The sequence below is a fragment of the Polypterus senegalus genome, chromosome 2 (assembly GCF_016835505.1).
Source record: "Polypterus senegalus isolate Bchr_013 chromosome 2, ASM1683550v1, whole genome shotgun sequence".
Classification (NCBI taxonomy): domain Eukaryota; kingdom Metazoa; phylum Chordata; class Cladistia; order Polypteriformes; family Polypteridae; genus Polypterus; species Polypterus senegalus.
In genome coordinates, this window is record NC_053155.1 from 92,641,538 (window position 1) to 92,656,210 (window position 14,673).

The following is a 14,673-nucleotide window of genomic DNA, read 5'->3' on the forward strand; positions in this document are numbered from 1 at the left end:
AGCACTGAATGGCTCATTAGAAGATGAAGTGTGACAGTTTAAAGTATGTTCCCATAAATTTTACTTTGTTGAGAACCAGAAAAATGGGCACAGGTGTCATCTTGTAACATGACACAAGTAACCTAATGACAATTGTTGCTTTTTCTATAATATCTATCCATTTACTTTGTATATTTTATCTATTATTGAGCTGAAAGAAGAAGAAGATTGAGATTGTTAAGATATTGGCTGCCAGATAGAATTCCACTTTAGTCCCGATGCTAATCTGAAGTATATGAACACACACGCACACACACACTCTGTCATACCAAGCCAGTTTAGAGAGATTTGTCAACTTTATGTAAACATCTTTGGGATTTGGCAATGAACTAAATTACTGACGAAAAAAAAACAGGAAGCTACAGTTGTGAGGAAGCAGTGTTAACATGATGCTTCTTTCCTACATTTCTGTAATACGATAAGCAACCATTCACATATCATCGGTGATCAATAATAATAATACAATTATTTCCAGTTAGCACTTTTTTCATTGCAGGTTAGGCAGTGTGACAGATAGGGGGTGCTGTCATCCCCTTAAACCATCAAATCAGATGCCAGACACCAGATAAAAGTCCAATAATTTTTATTCAGACAATAATAATGTGCATAAAGCACCCTCCACTCCACAATACTCATAAACCAATAAACAAATCAATACTCAAATAACAATAATCAATCCTCCACTCCCAGACACGTTGTCACCCTGCCACCCGCCTCAGTTCAATCCTGGGATCTCCCACAGTCCTTTTTATAGTCCTTTACCTGGAAGTGTTTCTGTCTTTGTCCATGTGACTAATAACACTTCCAGGTCAGATAAAAAAAAACTCCTTTTCTTCAACTCAGAAGGACGTCATTTCTTCTGTCCATGTGACTAGGACGCACTTCCGGGTTGTAGGGAAAACAATCGTTGTTCCTCCCTGCAGCGCCTTCTAGCAGCCCCCGTGGTATCCAGCAGGGCTTTGGATAACAACTCCATTGTCCATAATTCCCTGCTGGCATTCGGGGCATCTCCATGCTGCAGGGAGCGCTCCATCTGGCGGCCTGGGGGTATTGGCCGGGATGACTGGCCAGCCATATATCACAGCATATACATTTGCATTTTGAAAAAAGTGCCCAGTTTAAACATATTCTTTAATCAGAGAATCATTCTGACGATATTCCGTCTACAGTGTACTTGTAAATCGTGTCATGAAATAACAGGTGTCATGCCCTATAAATTATTACTTTCTTAGATCAGAAGAATTGGCAAAGAAGTCTCAGAAGTATTTAGAAGTTCTTTTAACCAGAGGGCGGTAGCCAGCTGCTGCTTTAGAACACATGTTGGTTGGTTGCTTATTGTGGAGAACATACTGTTTGATTAATAGTGAATAAGAGATTATGACTTCAGGAGAGAGAAAAGTAACCTAGGGCTAGGGGCTTAAAGTTTACCCTGTACGCTTGGCTAAGGTGGTGTTGGATTTGTTTTAATAATGTTCAATCTTTAGTTTACTTTGTTAATTACCTGTCTCCTTTTGTTATGGGAAAGGGACACCAATTAAGCCTAATTATATCCAGGTGCATCTCGTCATAAGGAAGCCATTGTGGCTTACCCTTTTCAAAGCAACCGAGCATCTCAGGACCTTGTGGTGGCATTCTTTACTCGTGCTGTGCCTTATTTGTTTGATTTTGGCCCCGGCCCAAGCTCCGCTTTTCTATGGTTCTTCACTATTTGGTGATAAGTCATAGCTTTGTGAAGTGTAATTGTTCCTGTGAGATCTGTGTATGGGACTTAAGGCTTTAGTTTCATATTCATCTTTTGTGTTTACTGTAGCGTTTAACCCCTTCAGGGTTTCCTTAAGAGTTTTGACTTTAGAGTATAAATGTATTTTTTTCCTGTCTTTATTTCTCAGTGCTGGAAAAGTATTTAAAAAGGTTTAGTGTTTCTAAATTTACATATATTTCTTTTCTGTTTCTCCAACTGCATTTTTGTTTTTGTTTATACAGTGTTTTCCTTTTTTGTGTTGTTGTTAATTAGTAATAGTTTTTTTCTGGTGCCTCGTTAAATATTTTCTGTTCAATAAATCAATTAAATATAAAGGGTCACATGAACTTTCTTTTTATTTTTTGCCTTTTCGTTTTTTTCAAAGAATGATTGTAACAGTTCTGTCTGGAGTTACAAGTTGAGTGAAGGCAAGTGTTCCTCTGGTGGAAGGTATGATGGGGTATGGTGGAGAAAAATAAAGATATCAAATGAGAATAGGAATCTTTTTCCTGGTATATTTGGTAGGCAAGTGGATGAGCCCCTTTACCAAGCCTGACAATCCAGTTATGTAAGCCTGAGGAAGCTTTATTTTGTCTGTTTTATTTGCTTCTTTCACCTGTTCCCTTTTTTAAAAGAAATCCTTGCTTGTGTTTATTTATATCGAACCACCCTAATTTTCCTGTGTTTACATCTTTCTCATCATTTTGTATTTGGATATGCTATAACAGCATGACCCATTGGAAAAAAAAAATAAAGCAGTTATCTTTTATTCTACTGATGGGATTTTTCTGAATGCAAAATTTGTGTTAGAAGTGCTAAATACAAGCTGACTGCAGTTTTGTCACCACATGGATGAAAGCTTTGATATAGCGCTGGGATCATCATTTGGCAGATTTGCCTCACTTTCAATCTTTCTATGCACCCTAAGCTAGGCTTGGGACTGGGTGTGTGGGTGTGGAGGCCTGGGACCGTGTGTGCGCACATATGTGTGTGTATTTCAAAAGGGGACACTGATTTTTGAAACTTTCACTTAATTTTCTGGTGAAGCATACATTCAGCACAGTATAATCTCTCATTCACCAAATTGAAATTGACTCTGTCCCATATTTCATTACTGCAGAGATGAATAAAATATCAGGTTGTATTGTTTTGGAATTATCTTTTTAAGGTGATTTCCCAGTGTTTGTCTATTGAGTACTTACTGCTGATTTTATCATTGTTTTGAGTACGTGTTTTTTGTTTAGTAAGTAGCTTCATTTACAATAGTTGTAGATATTCCACACTTATTTTGCATTAACATTTATATATACTGTTGTGATTCTGACCTGTGAAGAAATACGTAGGTAAGAATCTCCTTGGAGATCGACCACAATTCCTTTTATGCCAGAATGGACTGAAAAAGAGAGAGTAAGCTGTCAACAGAGTGTGGATAGCCTACAAGGAGATTAAGTACCTCGCTGGATATCTCCCAAGGCTAACAGAGAGAGCTTATCCAGTTCACCATCAGAAAGACCTTATGAACAGTCCTTCCAAGGGACATTGACCATTGTCTGTACATCCATTCTTCCACCAAAATACCTTCCATTATTCATACTTATTCATTTATTGAATTGGTTAATTAAAATGAATGTTGTAAGAAGTTAAAGATACAAACAGTTAAAAATGGAAGAAATCTTGAAAAAGGCAATTCAGAGAGAAACCCCTTCCAGATAGGTTAGGTGTGCAATGGATATCAAAAAACGGGGTAAATACAATATGCAAAGCAGAACACAAATAAACCTCTCCACAGAGCTAGATGGCCAATTTATTATTGCCACATTATAAATACAATACAATAGTACAAACTACAAGGCAAAAATAGATTATACCAGTCACTAAATACAGAACTATTATATATAAGGATTTAGTTCAAATACATCACAAAAAGCAGAAACTCATTAACATAAATGAGAAACAACAAAATCGGTCTATCTGCTAATTGTAGAAACAGTACCAGACTGTAGAAAAGGAGTCAGAGATAAGCCAGACTCAGAGTCTTGAAGACCTCGGCCAACTAGCCGCCTCCCCTCTACTGGCCATTCTACAGCTGTGTCAGCCAATCTGATGAAAGGACCCTTCTAACTGGTGATTAAAGTGCTCCTTTATCAGTCACATAAGAATACAGAAACGAGAAACAACATTTGATTCCTAATCTAATTCCTTATCTGTTATTTGTAGTCTCACTTAATTTCTCATACTCACTTTTTCCTTCTGTTCAATGGCTGAAGAGTCCAATAGTTGCTTAATATTGGAAGCATTCAGATGCCTTATTACCTGCCATCCACTGAAATTCCCATGTTATTATGAAATACAAAGCCACTGCACATAAATGAACTGTTCTTTATTTATTGTGATCAATAATTTATTAAATCAAAAACAAAATAACATGATATAACAATAAAAATCATAAGTGGAAAAAGAACTCAACTCACCCTATACCAGCCCATGGAGAGGGTAAAGGGTCACAATCAAACTAAAATAGTAAAGTGAAAATGAGCATTGATTTACAGAAAACAGTTGAGGACTGCAGCAAACCAGGATGTAAACAACTGAGCAACAGTATTCAGTGTTTCAATTGAATTGTTGAAGGCACCGTTAATCCATGAGGCACAGATTTCAAGATGGCTTCAGTTATGTAAGGGAGACTGCCAATTATTTCAATTGCTTTATTCCAAAAGTTTCTTTGCAGCCTTTGTCGATTTTCGTAAAACGTTGATTGAGTTGCCATGTGGGACATCCTGAGGGTTTGCGGGATCCTCTCAAGGTTGCTGGATATCATGAGTGACCTGTACACTGGTACTGTGAGTGCTGTGCAGAGTGGATGCAGAACCTCTGTTTTTTTCCCAGTTGATTCTGGGGTTCGTCAGGGGTGTGTTCTTGCTCCTACTCTGTTCAGTGCTGGTATGAACTGGGTGTTGGGCAAGGTCATGGGCTCCAGTGGCTGCGGGGCATCTGTTGGTGAAGAAATATTTACGGATCTTGACTTTACTGATGATACTGTGATCTTAGCGGAGTCAATGGATGCTCTGATCGGGGTGCTTGAGAGACTGAGCAAGGAGTCTGAGTGTCTGGGCTTGCGAGTGTCCTGGATAAAAACCAAGATCCAGGCCTTTAATGACCTCTTGGGCACAGCCATCAGCAGTGTGTCTGTTTGCGGAGAAAGTGTCAACCTTGTCGAGAGGTTTACTAACCTTGGCAGTGACATTGATGTCTCTGGTGACTCTTCCAATGAAGTCAGTAGATGGATTGGGAGAGCATGGGGGGTCATGAGGTCGCTGGAAAGCAGTGTGTGGTGCTCCCGATATCTATGCAAAGGGATGAAGGTCCAAGTCTATAGAGTCCTGGTGCTTCCTGCCTTGCTATATGGTTGCAAGACATGGACCCTTATCCAGTGAACTGAGATGAAGACTAGACTCCTTTGGTACTGTGTCTCTCTGAAAAATCCTTGGGTACCATTGGTTTGATTGTGTCGAATGAGTGGTTGCTCATGGAGTCCTGAATGAGCACATTACCTGCATTGTGAGGGAGCATCAGTTACGGCACTATGGCCATGTGGCGTGTTTCCCTGAGGATGATCAAGCCCATAGGATCCTCATTCAAATCTACCCTGATTTCCCATTGCCCACCTCTGTAATCAATTACAAGAAATATCTGAAGTCTTAAAATACTATACAAGTTACTGACAATATGCCAGAAAATAGGAAAAAATAGAGGAAGAGGAGTAAATGCAACCTCAAACCAGAAAGATACTGTAAACACTATAAGACTTCCCCCATCGCCCTCCAGAACCCATCACACAAATGATTGAAAATATTACCATTTGAATCAGATACTGTACATGTAAAACTTGAATAACAATTCAATGAATAAACTCAATACCTCCAGCAACTCAGAATGATTGAAGAGATCTTCAGAGTGAGAAGGTGCCAGATGTAAAAAAAATGTGTCTGTCGCAGCAAGTGTCTTGAAAGGAGAATCGAATAAGGAGTGGGCTGATCCAAAACTTAGATGAATATAGATAAGGTCTAGCAGAACACACATTTTGAAAAATTAGCTCCATGCCATTCTTACAGTGCACTGTAAAGGAAAGTCTGAGAAAAAATGCAGTAGAGATTTTTTGAAAGTAACATTTTGAACATATATGCCTCTGTCAGAATTAGTTGGTGGTCCCAAAATCTTAAAAATGTATTAAAATGCAGAGGACCAGCAGATTCTGCCGGATCTTAGCGACAAAGTAAAAATAGATTTACAAACCACTTGGGCCACATTTGGGCAAGAATAGATATCAGATTGTCTTCTCGACACCCTCTTTAAGTCTCTGAAGTTGTCTCTTTGAGCATTGTCCTCTTGATTATTGAGTTTAAGTTTTCAAATCTACAGCTTCTTTAGAGAGCACACTTATTTCCGGGCTATGAAGGGACAGAGAGGGCTCTACAGCTTGGTCATCAAAATTCAGTTTTGCCTGCTCTAATAGCTTTCAGATCAATATGTAAATCAGTAATGTTGATCAGTATTGTAGTATTCAGCATGGTAGTGTGCTAGACAAGGAAATTTGTCATTGAGTCCCAGTAGGTGCCCATACTGTCCCTGGATTCTGTTGGCAGATGCTGCAGCTTCTTTAGCAGGTTAAAGTTGAACCATCACCATCACCATCCTGAAGATCATTCTCAATGACAGTAAGCAGCACTTTGCAATCTATAGGTGAAATATTTCTAGCAGTGAAACATTTCTAGCAGGATGGGAGAGACAGAGCTCCAACTCTAGCCAGTCATCACTGTGAAGAACCATGTGGCTCCATAAATAAACTATTTTATTCATAGTGTTCCAAATATGTGCCCAAATGTGCTCGTTTACTCTAAAATTTCTGATTGTAAAGCTTTCATTTACAATATATTTTAAATATGTAAAATGTAATCTGTTTGGGTTTTGAATATTGCATCTTTCAGAAAATGGCAAATATTAGCAAGAATGTACAACGATTAATTTTTATTACTAAAAATACTGCGGAGTCCCTTTAAGCCTGATGAGAGCACAGCATTATAACATGGATTAAATTCAAGCAATCAGACCTTGCAGATTATAAACATGAAACCACAACAGAACTGGCTGCATTCTTTTAAAAAGACTGGCTAAGGCATTATGGAAAGTCCCCTTATTTTTTAAAATAGAAAATAAATGTATTTAGTAGGTCAATATTAACGTGACATAACATTCCAGAAAATCAGAAACTTCTTCATGTATTGTTTACATAAAACAAATATGGGGACTTTTTACACATTAAAAAGAAATATCTGTAAAATAACAATAATCTCTTAAAAGGTGTGAACCCAGTAATTCTTCACAAGACTATGGAAATTGTGAATTAAATAAATGTAATGAATAAAGGCCCACTTTGACACCTTTCTACAGTTGCCTAACACAGTGAAAATCAGTTTTTGTAGGAAGTGATTTTCCATATGGTGTTTTTCTGTGGTACTGCAAGAGACCTCCTGGGAAACACTTTAAAATGTAAGATCTGTTAAGTGGCAGTGATTTTGAACTTCCATGGCTTATTTTTATGTGGCCAGCTTTGTGTGCTAAAGATCAGTGTTTGCTGTGCAGACTACGCCTCTCTGTTTTTGTTTCTTAAATATTATTTTTTGACTTGTTTGAGGATGCAAGACCTCCATTTAAATAAGACCAGCTCTTTCATGTTTGTAATTTAAACACATTTTACATCTATTAATATTTTAACATTTAGTGTGGTGGATTAAAACAGTTTCATAAAATGGGTCATAATTCATATTATAAAATCACCAATTTTGCATTGTAAATGCATGTTAGATGATTTAGAGCGCTGATGTTTCTTTAATATTAAGTCACCTCCTGATTTAAAGGGAAAATGAATACTTTTTTCTGTTAGATATATTTATATACTGAGGATAATGTGTAGGTTTTTACTCCAGTAGCTAACAATTTTTCCTTCTGTAAATAGCATTATTATTGACATCCCCCTTCATTTGCTGTGCCATGTTAAAATCTGCCATTGTGGGAAGGTCCTTTTTATCTCATCTTGACTGACAGGAGCAGATTCCTTGATGAGTCTAAGCTGAGTGGCTATGCCTTGACTCTGCTGTTATCTCTATTTCTGTCCTTTCTGTTGCTTACGCCTGCTGCGATCTGTTCACTCCTTTAGCTCTCTTTTTCTAAATATGTCATCCAGCTGAGCACAAACAGTCACAAGTACTCATTTTTGAAATTAATGTTGTTACTATTGACTCTGTTTATTACCTTTTTTATCTTTTTGTATCTGCTCTTGACCGTTTCTCCCCCTGTGTTCCCCCTCATGCACATCATCACATTTCTTCCAGACAAAAAGTCCAAAAGGGCCATCATACATGGCTTGCTGGAGGACAACTGATTGTGATTTTGATTATGAGAAGGATATGCATGGTTCTCTTTGGAATCATAGCTTAGGATCACACTTGCTGTGGTGCCCATTTCAGAAAGCAGCATCTTCTGTTGCTTAGCAACTGTGACCCATATAGACTTGCTACACATGTTAATTGGCTGCTCACCTTAAACTGTTTTTTAAGTATGTTCCACATTATGAATACAGTGGTACTTTAAATTTATTCTAATATTATTCCTTCTCTAATTATGGAGTGTATGCTACACTTCAGACTTCTACAGCTTACTTATTTATTTCTGTTTTGTTAAACATCTATGCTGTTTAGTTTTTCCAACCTTTTTATTATGTAGCATAAAGGGGAAAGGGATACATTAAGAAATTTCAGAAAACCACACTTTGTTTTTTTAAGTTGATGTCTCTCGGCTCGTCTTGCTAAGATGATATAACTCCTAAAGCACATATCACTGAAATACACCACGTTGCTTTGTTTTAATTCACCACATTAATTTCTCTGCAGACTGCTTGTTGACACTAATTAATCAAACATTTTGTTATAGCCAGATTACTACCAGGTACAAAGCATTCCTAAAGCCACTTAATACAATCCATGGTCGGACATTCTTTAAATATTTGGTTCCTTAGGCACTTTGTCTGATGCAAGTCTAATTTTCTGGATCTCAGTAAAATTGTTCTTTTAGGAAGCTAAAGGAAAGGAAATAAGTTATGCCAATCTAGATATCAAATGTTGCATTCCAAATGCTTATTCCATACTAATATTTTGAACTCATATAGAAATTGTTTTTTTAGTAAAATTGCTTTGCATCTACACTCATCAACATGGATTAATTATGTTTGAAAATAAAATGAGAAAACTATTAGTAGACCAATAGCTAATTAATCTGCCAAATCGGTTGCAGCACAGTTAAAGATGAGGCATAATAAAGATAAGCCATTAAATTTGCTTAGTCATAACATTCAGATAAATATTTCAATACAATTCTAATATAATGTCTAATATAATGCGGTCAATCAGAGAGCTAAAAAGCTGCCTAATTTGGTGTGAAGCAAATCTTTCAATGATATATTTAACCTGAACAGAAACCAATCGAGAAAATTTTTCATCATTTTCAGTCACGTAAACTAAAACTGATTTTCAGTGAGTGTTTATGTTATGCTCACTCCCATACCAACTCCTGTTTTTCCCAACATCTTAGCTTCTCTCACATTTTGCATGGATCAAAAATATATGTTATAAGTTATTGCAGTAAACAGTTGTGGCATTAAGGTTTGGTCAAATATTGTTCAGCCTTGGGATAGGGGACACTACATTTATTCCAACTGTAGAACATCACTTGTAGCATTGTTGTCAGCTTCTTGGTAGTTAACTTCTCATCCAAATGTCAATTTTAGCCACCTCATATTTTTGGAGATGACACTGCTGTTGGGCAAAGGATTTTAATTGGAGTGGATATTTTAAATTTTTAAATACAAATCAATATAGCTGGTATACATTTATCCATTTTTTGCCTACTGTGTTCCATATGCATTTATTGGGACACTCAGAACAAAACTAACTGAAGAATACAAACCATTTTTGTGGATCTAAAAAATAGATGCTCAGTAAACCTGGTAAAAAATACCAAAAGGAAAACTAGTCACGAATGCATCTTAAATCAAAAAGGCCACTTTTGAAACCATTTCCTGAAGGGCTTTGTTATCTGATATTTAACGACAAAGTTTAAAATGCTTCTTTGATGAGTCTCCCTTGCATCAGCATGGGGAAAAGTATTAATATAATGATTACTCCACAACACATGAAACATATTTTTTCATTATTACACCCAAAAGGTATATAATATTGAATTGGGAAATCATCAAAAACACATGTATTGCTGGGCCAAAAAGTTTTCATTGAATGGGAACTCAACAACCCTACTTTATCATCATAACAATTAAAACAGAATTAACATCTCAGGAAACAAACACAATGCAAATCGGATGAACATAATTCATACACAGATTAAGTGAAAACATTTGAGATAATGTTCATTTATGTATCCACATCCACATACTGAAGTCATTGTTTCCTCTGCCTTGTAGCTCATTTGCAAGGTTTTCTTCATGTCTGTTCATTATCATCTTCCACTTCATCATGGGGAAGACATACATGGTGCCAGCTTGGACTGCAGTGTTGTGTAGCATAGAACAGACAACAATAGAAACACAGTGTTGTTTTAAATCTCCCCCAATGATGAGTATTGGCATCAAAAGTGCATATTCCAAATTCTTTACTTGCCGTAGCTTGCTTTGTTATACCGCCTTTCAGTGTCGGCAGGGGTGCCCATACTTTTTAGGCTTGTGAGCTAATTTTAAAATGACCAGGTCAAAATGATCTACCTACATTAAAAATTATATATATATATATATATATATATATATATATATATATATATATATAAAACTGCTCAAAAAAATTAAAGGAACACTTTGAAAACACATCAGATCTCAATGGGAAAAAGAAATCCTCCTGGATATCTATACTGATATAGACTGGGTAATGTGTTAGGAACGAAAGGATGCCACATCGTTTGATGGAAATGAAAATAATCAACCTACAGAGCCCTGAATTCAAAGACGCCCCAAAAATCAGAGTGAAAAAATTATGTGGCAGGCTAGTCCATTTTGCCAAAATTTAATTGCAGCAACTCAAAATTGTACGCAGCACTTTGTATGGCCCCTGTGTTCTTGTATACATGCCTGACAACATCGGTGCATGCTTCTAATGAGATGACAGATGGTGTTGTGGGGGATCTCCTCCCAGATCTGGACCAGGGCATCACTGAGCTCCTGGACAGTCTGAGGTGCAACCTGGTGGCATAGGATGGACCAAAACATAATGTCCCAGAGGTGTTCTATTGGAATTAGGTCAGGAAAGTGTGGTGGCCAGTCAATGGTATCAATTCCTTCATCCTCCAGGAACTGCCTGCATACTCTCACCACATGAGGCCAGGAATTGTCGTGCACCAGGAGCCACTGTACCAGCATAGGGTCTGACAATGGGTCCAATGATTTCATCCTGATACCTAATGGCAGCCAAGGTGCCTTTGTCAAGCCTGTAGCGGTCTGTGTGAACCTCCATGGATATGCCTCCCCAGACAATCATTAACCCACCACCAAACTGCTCATGCTGAATGATGTTACAGGCAGCATAATGTTCTCCATGGCTTCTCCAGACCCTTTCACTTCTGTCACGTGCTCAGGGTGAACCTGCTCTCATCTGTAAAAAGCACAGGGCACCAGTGGTGCATCTGCCAATTCTGGTATTCTATGGTGAATGCCAATCAAGCTGCATGCTGCTGGGCAGTGAGCTCAGGGCCCATTAGAGGACATGGGGCCCTTAGGTCACCCTCATGAAGTCTTTCTGGTTGTTTGGTCAGAGACATTCACACCAGTGGGCTGCTGGAGGTCATTTTGTAGGGCTCTGGCAGTGCTCATCCTGTTCCTCCTTGCCCAAAGGAGCAGATACTGGTCCTGCTGATGGGTTATGGACCTTCTATGGCCCTCTCCAGCTCTCCTAGAGTAACTGCTTGTCTCCTAGAATCTCCTCCATGCCCTTGAGACTGTGAAGGGAGACACAGCAAACCTTCTGGCAATGACACGTATTAATGTGCCATCCTGGAGAAGTTGGACTACCTTGTTGGAAAAATGTCAGTGGCCTCCACCTGTTAAACCATTCCTGTTTTGGGGATCATCTCATTGTTGCCCCTCTAGTGCATCTGTTGTTAATTTCATTAACACCACAGCAGCTGAAACTGATTAACAACCCCCTCTGCTACTTAACTGACCAGATTAATATCCCATAAGTTTCATTGACTTTATGCTATACTCTGATTAAAAAGTGTTCCTTTAATTCTTTTGAGCAGTATATATATATATATGTACTGAGTATATTTTATGCATAAAATATATGCTGTCGTACCGTTCATAACTGAATAACCTTTATGGCACAATAACAATTCAATACATTTATGGTCACTACAGTATTTGGATTTAATAATCTTCATGTGGGAAAAGGCTGACTCGCATAAATAAGTAGAGCCGAATAATGCAGTCAAGGAGCTTTTGAATTCAGCCATGTGAAAAATGACGGCTGTCCGATTAACTGCAATTTTAGTTCCCTCTCCTTTCTCTTTCTCAGATCGCTTTTTGGAAGGCAGTCAGTTTCGTAGTTTTTATGAACAGTTCAAAAGTGCCTTTCCACATTTTCCTTCTTTGGAATAACGATGATAGATTGACAGATCAGACAAACGCACTTCGATTGTGACATTGTGAGAAAAAAAATTCCACATAAAGCCCATACCCTCCCCAAACAATTTTTTTTAAAATCCCTTCTTTAGTCGATATAAATTGGAAGGCTAACTAGATCACAGCTGGAGTTTTACAGTAGCTCACATGTTTAATCGTGCAAGCGGGATGACCAGTGTGTTAGAAGCAAAGAGATCTCAGACTGGCCGCCCTGTATGTCAATCAAGTGGCAAATGCCATAGGGAGGATATATGATAGACTAACGTTTAAAAAAAATTTTTTTTTAATGCAACACGATCTACCTGCACTACCTTTGTGATCTACCAGTCAATTGTGATCGACGCATTGGGCACCCCTGGTTTAGGTATTCAGCTTTAAGGAACTGTGCAAAACGAGAATACTCATTGCCACCTAAAACAAGACTGAATTAAATGATTGTTCAACAAAATTGAAAGCAAATATGTCAACAAAGTAATAGCAAATATATTCTCGACTTAATTAATTATGTAAAGCTTCTCACCTGACCTAGGTGGACTTAAATCTCAGTCATGGTGTTGGAAGGCAAGTGCTGTAACTAATATCGATAAACAGCACAGGTCACAAAATGTTCTGTTAGTTCATCCTTCAAACGTTTGAAAGTGAGCAGACAAGGTCAAAATAAATAAGCCCTTTGTGAATAGAGACTATGTCAGGAGAGTCGCTAAATTCCAACATTCAGGGGCAACTCGGCAATAGACAACTGGGCGAAAAGACAACTCGGCAAAAGACAACTTGGCGACATCCTTTACCAGTTACGTAATAGTTAAGTTCAAAGAGATTTTTTAATGATATTTAAATGACAATGTAGGGTGCCAGAAAATCCACAGAACCACCTGCTTTATGAGTCCCAATATGTTGAGAGTAAAGATATTCCTTAAGCCGTACTCGCAGGTCACCTTTTGTATTCTAAATAACATTATCATATGGTTAAAATCAATACAATTTATATAAAGGATTAGCAATTTTGGTTGCAGAAGATAATGTAAGATAAAGTTTATTCCATCTAAAGAATAAAGTTCGGTCGTCAATTATATAAATTTATGTTCAACATTTTAAATCACATTTTCATTTAAATATAATCAAAAAATCTGTTTGAACCTAACTATTACTGTAATCGTATGATAATGTTATTTAGAATACAAAAGGTGATCTGCGAGTACGGCTTAAGGAATATCTTTACTCTCAACTTATTGGGAATCATAAAGCAGGTGATTCTGTGGATTTTCCAGAACCCTAGATTGTCATTTAAATATCATTAAAAAATCTCTTTGAACCTAACTATTACCTAACTGATAAAGGATGTCGCCGAGTTGTATTTCACCAAGTTGTTTCTTTGCCGAATTGTCTTTTCGCCGTGTTGTCTTCCTCTGAGTTGTCTTTTCACTGAGTTGACTGTTGCCCAGTTGCCACCGAACCAAATTCCAATGTAAGCCTGTATACTGCATTAGATAAAAGTAATTTTGGGAAACAGATATTAATTAACAAGCAATTTTAAGAAGAAGTTAACAAAGTACAACATATTTGGCAAACTCAACTCAGATGCAGTAATTATTCGGTTAATTTTAACTTTAAATATATTTTTTACATCGTTTAACATTCTTTTAATTCAGAAGTCTTATTCAAACACAATATGGATTAAGTAGAGCATAGTATTCTTTTTTATTGGTTAAATACTAAGACATATTACATTAATTAATTAAATACTGAGACATATTACATTAATTAATTCTTTTGAACTTGTATCTGTTGAATTAAAGCAATGGTGGAAGTTAGTAATATGTTGCATGTATTAATCATCCCTAGGATGCACTTCCATTGAAGCCATCTTCTTTCAATCTCCATCATGCTAATATTAATACAGTTCATCAAATTTAAACATTGTTGATTTAACTTTGCTTGTTCTGAAAGGTATACATCCTTAAATTTGCTATTTATCATTAATGCCTTGCATTAAACTTGGTGATGTGCTAATCTCCAATACAGTGCTTGATACCATGTACTAGATGTAAATTGAAAAGTTGGAATTCATAGTAATAGACTTGACAGGGAATATTGAAAAGGTGACATTGACAATGAACTATTGGTGGTTCTTATCTAAGAATTTCTAACATTTCTCTTT

The 14,673-nt window shown here is 37.2% G+C and overlaps 1 protein-coding gene across 3 annotated transcripts in view; it reads left to right on the plus strand.

Moving 5' to 3' along the window:
• grm5b (glutamate receptor, metabotropic 5b) overlaps nucleotides 1–14,673 on the plus strand; it is a 555,554-nt gene that overhangs the window by 396,431 nt on the left and 144,450 nt on the right. The gene's annotated exons all lie outside the window — the stretch shown is intronic.